This window comes from Malus domestica, chromosome 16 (assembly GCF_042453785.1).
Source record: "Malus domestica chromosome 16, GDT2T_hap1".
Lineage (NCBI taxonomy): Eukaryota > Viridiplantae > Streptophyta > Magnoliopsida > Rosales > Rosaceae > Malus > Malus domestica.
In genome coordinates this window covers 25,651,534-25,658,935 of record NC_091676.1, presented here as the reverse complement: position 1 = coordinate 25,658,935, position 7,402 = coordinate 25,651,534, and the positions used below count along the sequence as shown (strand labels likewise).

Below are 7,402 nucleotides of genomic sequence, written 5' to 3'. Positions count from 1 at the left end.
GACAAGCGTGTGATCACTGTCCCGAAATCTATAATCGTCCCTGAGAAGGAAAAAATTGTACCAGAAATCAGTAATTTTTTTCCCACCAATGCTGATCCTGACGACGTCGAGGCAGTAAAACGACTCGCCTTGGGAGATGTCAGCGATGTGTGTAAATTTCACGGCATTGGAAGATCCATTACCTTTGCTGAAGCTTAGGTATCAGTGCTGTTGGATTTGGAGGGGAGGCAGTAGGAGAAGAACCGGTTGTATTTCAAGGCTGATTGCTCGACGAGGGAGATTTTATCCCGGCTGAGACCAAGCAAACTGATGGCGCCCCCGAAGAGTCCCTGATTGTTTTGACCGCACTCGAACAAAAACTCGTCAAAAATATCCGTCGGCGTTAAGCTCGGCCATTCCTTCCCAAAAAATCCGACGGAGAATGACTGGTCTTCGTACTGAATGTCATAAATACAGCTGAAGGAGGAGCACCCGGGAGTATTTCCAATGACTGACGCCAACGGGTTCACCCAAAATGACTCATTATTTAACGGGTGATTAACAGGTTGACCCGTTAACCATCCGATTCGTTTATTACTCATTCAAATACTGATTTTAACAGGTTGGGTCGGGTCAGATTGAAAATGCCAGATCTAGAAGTATCTCCATCCTCGTGGTGATACGATACTATCTAATAATTTCTCAGTTCTGAGACTCTCGCTACAGTTGGTCTTAGAATACCTATTATAAACCAAAACTGCCCCACCCTGACGCCCCCGGGGCGAAACCACTGTTCTAAAAATCTCCACCTAGCGCCGTCTAGGCGCTAGGCCCTAGCCCACCTCCCCAATTAATGCCTAGGCCCCAGCCCACCGCCTAGACCACCTAGGCACCCGCCTAAGTTGCAACTCACTTAGACAGAAAATACATAACTTTCATTTTGCATTTTGTTTTTTTCAATAAATTGTAAGAGACTTGTTGCATATTTAAATGAACAAACATTATATCCTTATTTCACATGTTTTCATTATATTTCAATACTTCATGATATATATGCATTCTATTTTGTAGTTTATGATGAAATTATATATATTTCAAGTAGAACCAGACACTTATTTACTTGAAATATGATAGATTTACTTAAATCCGCCTAATCCGCTTAGGCGCCCGCCTAGCCGCCTAGGCGCTAGGCCCCAGCTCGCCGCCCGACTAGCGACTTTTAAAACCTTGGGCGAAACACAAGACCCCCCCTAAAAAAAAAAAAAAAAAACAAAAACTCAACTAAGTCCCCAAAAAAAAACAAAACAAAAACTCAACTAAATCCCCAACTCACACTCTCATTTCCGACCCATCCAAAACCCCCCAGACCCAAATCCGACCCATCCAAAACCCCCCAGACCCAAATCCGACCCATCCAAAATGCCCCCGAAATCTGAGACCCAGCCTCCATCCACCGGCACCGGTACCACGCCCTCCGACGCATCCAACGCCTCAATCGACCCAATTCTCCTCGTCCTTCGAATCCTCCCCTACAGCTTCCTCCGCCCCCCTGGACTTCGCCTCAAGCTCCCAACCCTAACCCTCCCCTCACCCATGACCGTCTACGCCCTCGTCCTCCTCACCTACTTCATGGTTGTCTCCGGCATCGTCTACGACGTCATCGTCGAGCCCCCGGGCATCGGATCAACTCAGGACCTCCTCACAGGGTCGGTCCGACCCGTTGTATTCCTCCCCGGCCGGGTCAACGGGCAGTACATAATTGAAGGGCTGTCGTCCGGGTTCATGTTCGTGGTTGGTGGGATCGGCATTGTGCTCATGGACTTGGCTCTGGATCGGAATCGGGCAAAAAGTGTGAAGGTGTCGTATGCCACAGCTGGGATCTCCTCTGTCGTTCTGGCATATGTTATGAGTATGCTGTTTATTCGTATCAAGATCCCAGGTTATCTTTATTAACTAGTTAGTTAGGAGCTGAGTTGGAGTTTCAATTTCCATTGCGGACCCCAATTATGGTTTAATTTAGGCATGGGTTATATAATTATCAGTATAATCAGATTTTGATATATCTATGTGGTTCGTTATTCACCTGTTTCCGATTCGTGCTGTTTTCTTGCATGTTTATTGAGTGAAGAAGCATGCTTTATGTTTATGTGCTTTCATAACGATAATGTCTGCCCTGCTGCAACTTAAAGAATCATAATATTTGATGTAACTGAAGAAACGATACGACTTATGATAGAGCACACAGCATTTTCTGTGCGAAACCGTGATAAAAAAGAATGGTTTGTACCACTTATACTTCTATGAAAGCCCCATGTGCATATGAGATACTGCTACCTCTCAGCTACTCCAACATACCGTTGTGATACACTAAATGTGGATACGAGATTCTAATACTCTCGATCTCCAAGTACCCCTCATCTTCTAGATTAATCGTTCAATATCACACCATACCGATACTTCAATGTCATATCCATATCGATTCTTCACTATCATATCCATATGAACACGTGATACAGATTTTGAGTTGCAAATGAGTATGATGCTTATAGGGTTGTCAGATTACTATAAGTAAATATCTTGTGTATGATAGATAGCTTGTCAAGATTTAGGTTTTTAACTACGTAAGTTTTTCAACTGAATATGTGTTTTTTTTTCCCACTGTTGTGTTGGGCAGTATTGCAACTTTTTGGTTTTCTTTTAACTTGGTGGAGTCTTTTCCATATTGTATATGCACCTAGGATCCATATCCATGTTTCCTAATGTATGAGCAAGATGCTGCCGCTGGTTATTTGAAAGTTAGGACATTCTCCATAGCTATTACAATTGATTGCCACTCTTGTCAAAACTTATACCTCTATGGCCTACAATGTCACCTTGTTTTTAACGCTTTTTAGACTAATTTTGTAACACACAAAAAGTAGAAGCAGAAGCATCATAACCTATATGACCTCTCCTCGACTACCCACACTTTCATCCAGGAGTTAGACAATCAACTAGAAATTTGCATGTGGAGATTTCAAAAGAGAATCTGTGGTTTTTGCCTTGCAAATGGATTCTACTGGCATTGCCATTGTTTGGCTTTTAAACCGAGTTGTGCATCACAAACCTAAGGCTGTTTCATCTTCTGTTTGCCTGCTAAGTATACCTTGATGGATTTTGGCTTGTAGATAGACTTTCCCAAAGATTATTGGTGGTCTGTTGTATGATTGGAGTTTAGGGGTCATTTCTTTTGGATATTGTTTTAAATATGGTAATGGGTTAAAAAAAAACTAGCATGGACGTTGCCCACTATGTTTCATCTTGATCCTCGTGTCGCATGAGTATAATAAGCAAGTGCAACGTATTCTAACTTTCAGAATGTTGCTCTAGATGCATTTCTCTAATCTAATAAGATCATATACCCTACAAACATGTCTGCAAGGATGGATGTACCCAACAAACATCAAGTTAACATTCCTCAAGGGTGGGCCACCCTTTGGATGGCCCGGTACACCGATAGATAGCCAACCAATCTATCTTTGGCCTAAAACGCGACAGATCACTCTATTCGTTGGATTCACTTTCCTAGAAGTGGAAGAATATGGCACAAAATAACTCCCTACTCGATCGTTGTCTCAATCGTTTCCATCTCATGAGATTAATCTGGATATCTCCCAGGAGTTTGAGTGATATATGGAATTCAAATGAGATTATCATCGATGATGTTTCAATTATATGGTAGCTACTGACATAAATGAAAAGTAACGATATTGAACTGCGTTCCTTAGATTATGACAACGTAGAAATGATTGGCCAATTGAAATTACAATCCAGGTTGAATTAGATTCCTTACCAAAGAGTGTTTGGACCTATCGTTCCTACACTACCCATGGTAACCCTATTGTGTTACTAGTGGGAAATGAAGTGTAATGAGATGAATGAAATAGTGTAATGAGATGAATGAAATAGTGTAATGTAATGCACACCTAATGTTGCAAGGCTTCTCTCAAATGACATGTGATTAATTACAGCATATGAATGTGGTTAGCATTTTTTTCATGGGGATATTGATACAAAGATTTACATGTAAGTTCCCAAAGAATTGCATAGACTGGTTCAAATGGTTCCATACCACATACACCCTCTCAATTCATTTGAGGCATTCACTTTACGAATTGAAGCAATTCGCTCATATTTGGTATACCCGTTTAAATGATTATGTGATTAGTCAGGGATATGAAAATACTATGCCCTAGTGTGTTAACTAAAAATTATTCCGAATTTCTATAGTTCTAGTCTATGTCGATGATGTAAATCTCACTAAGACTTTAGAAGAGCTTGAAAAAAAAAAGCATCGCACTCAAAGACAACAATTTGAGATGAAAGATCTTGAGAAAACTCGTTTATGCCTTAACCTATAGTTCAAGCATTGTTCTAATGGTAATTTGGTCCACCACTATAACTGCACCTCGAAGGTGTTACCTTTTGAGTATGCCTATAATCATCCATATGCTAGATGCAAATGAGACCTTGAAGAGGTTGTGGAACCCGAAGTTCCATATCTAAGTTCAACTTTGCGCTTTGTTGTACTTAGCTCATTCGACATATATCTCATTCGTTGTTGATTTGTTAGTAAAGGTACAACATTGTGCCTACACACAACCATTGAATTGTCATTACAGATGTTTTTTTGCTGCCTTGAAGCTACTATGGATTTGGGCTCATCCCTACGCATTCCGAGTGGATCTAACCCTATAATAATTGGAATAATGCTTGCCTGATTTGTTATGCTGACATAGGTTTTCTACCAAACCCCCCAAAAGGCACATTCCCGGTTATGTCTTTACCGTTAGGGGATTTCGTAATATCTTGGTGATCCACGACATAGCCGTTAGTTATGAAATCTTTGAATTGTTCCAAGCTCACCGCACCTCACTATGCCACACATAAGACATATGGTTGAAAGCTCTTGTTGAGCACATTCAAAGTATTTGCAGTTTTTGTTCATTTTGAGTCTCAATGATGATCCATGCAGACATGCCACATGTATCGACCATACCAAAACATGATACATCAACAAAGTTAGCACCAAGCATATTGTGCCCTTCTTACATCAACAAAAGCATCAAATGATTGAAGTCAAGCAAATTTGATCCCAAGACAACCTTGCCGACCTTTTCACGAAGTCACTGCCGAAGTCTACTTTTTAAAAACTTGTTCGAGGAATTTGTATGAGTAACTATCTCTTTTGCAATGCTTGTAGTCTTAGGGGAGTATCCTGAAACATACTTAGTTGACCTTAATATACTCTTTCTCCTTTAGATCAAGAGCATTTTCCCCATTGGATTTTTGCTACTTGACGAGGTATTAATGAGGCACCTATCCTGGATGGTCATACCCTTGTGTTTGTTTTCTACTACTTATGTCATGAAAATGTGAAGTTTCAACATGTTGCATCAACTCATCTTTTTTTCCTTACACTATGGGTTTATCCTATTAGGTTTTACCATAGCCAAGTTTTGGTGAGATTTACTCTTACATACATTCCCATAAGTAACTCATGTTTGCTACTTGTGTCGACTAGACGAGATGACTTCATCAACTAATTCTACATTCACTTGAAGATCCGATGTGCCATCTACTTAAGTATTTTCACATTGCACATTTGTGATTGTGTAAATCATTAGTAAATTGTATTTAGGATACTAGAAGATCCTATCCTTTCATGGTTGTATTACTTGCAAGGTAAGAAATCCTATCCAGTTTATTATAAACAAAACGCACAAAAGGCACGAGGAATAACACACATAATTCCTTAAGCCCTTATCTCTCTCCTTCATCTCTCTCCACTGCACTCTCTCTCTCCCTTCAGCAAATAGGCCACAACAAAATTTATAATAAATAATATATTTCTAATATGTTTGCGTAAAGGCCCTCATATGTTTGCATAAATGCAACACGCCAAAACAAAAATTGATGAACGTGGCTGACGTTAGATCCCCCATAGGCCGCGGGGACTCTAGCTTCGGCTCCATTGTAAGATCCCGTATTTTTAGAATTTATTGTGGATATTATTTTTTTTAACTAGGATGAATTACCAAAGTGGATGTAGTATGCATGTAGTTATGCATATTGACACTATCGTTTTTTATTTTTTATTTTTTTTATGATTAAAGTTTGAGTTGAGAGGATTAAAAGTGGGAGGTGGCAGTTGTGGTGGAAGATATTGCATTAGTTAATTAGAAAGATAAGTTGAGTTGGAGTATTCTAGAATAAGAATACGTGGGTTGTAGAGACATGATTAGGAAAACAAATAGTGGGACGTGGCTTAAATGTTTCATGCAGATTAGTAGGTGTGTAATTCCAGCAAACTTGGAGATCCACCTAGGGTTGGACGTGTCATGACTTGGTTCTTAGCTATCTGAATTAAGGTGCTTGTAAGCACTTTTGTATTTGAAGTGGCAGGTAATGGTTAAATCTTTTGAGTTGCTGCACAATATCAGCTCTCCTCATCTTTACATGCAGGAGAAGCTCTCCTCATCTTTACACGCATGAGAACTAGATAGGTCCATCGGTTTTATCCTTGCCGTCACACCATCCACTCAAATTACATTGGTAGCTACCTATTTCCCTATAAATAGGGACTTCATTCCTTTGGTTTTGGTCACCAACTGGTGCACGGGTTGAACGATGTAGTGAGATATATGGTTACATGCAAGCATGCATGTTAAGCCTTCGCAGAGAGAAATTATGAGAGTTTAACATGCAAGTGCATGCAAACATGTTCTGTACTTATGCTATATACATAGGTTTAGTTCTTATATTTATATATGAGAGATTATAAAATACAAGAGAGTAGAAGAAATATATGGTGTTAGAAGCGATGAAGGAGCTCCTCAAATACATGGAACTTAGCTATTTCGGTAGTGACATGGATAACTACGTGGAGCTTAGCTATTCCGGTAGTGACGTGGATCTTCGTTTTAGCTTTGAAATCCAAGTAAGGGAAATACAACAAACCTTTACGGAAACTGATTTTATTAAATTTCGTGAAGTATTAGAATATTCTTTATCTTTTTGGCTGATTAATGTGGTTGGATATTAATTGGCTAATTGCTTCGTTTAATTTACTTGTTATTAGTTATGGAATTATTGTTGGAATGTTATTCAATGAGAATATACTGTGATACATGTAAAAATGAAATGACATTATTTGTGCATCATTCATGTTGATGTGGTTAGAACTTCATTGTTTAGATTGGCCTGGAAATGAGGGTAATTGGAAAGGATCTTTTGTGTAGTGGAATCTATTCATTGTGAACCAGGTCCTAGGAAAGCCCGATGTGCACATTAGAATAGGATATCGGTAGGATAAATTGTCGATGTGGGCATTTTGGGCTGGAGATCAATGAATTAGATAAGATGACTAACAAAAGGGGTTTAT

General features: G+C 39.6%; 1 pseudogene; it reads left to right on the top strand.

Annotated features, from left to right (window-relative positions):
* Nucleotides 1–1,270: 1,270 nt before the first annotated feature.
* LOC114822111 (uncharacterized) lies at nt 1,271–2,061 on the top strand (annotated as a pseudogene).
* The last annotated feature ends 5,341 nt before the right edge of the window (nt 2,062–7,402 follow it).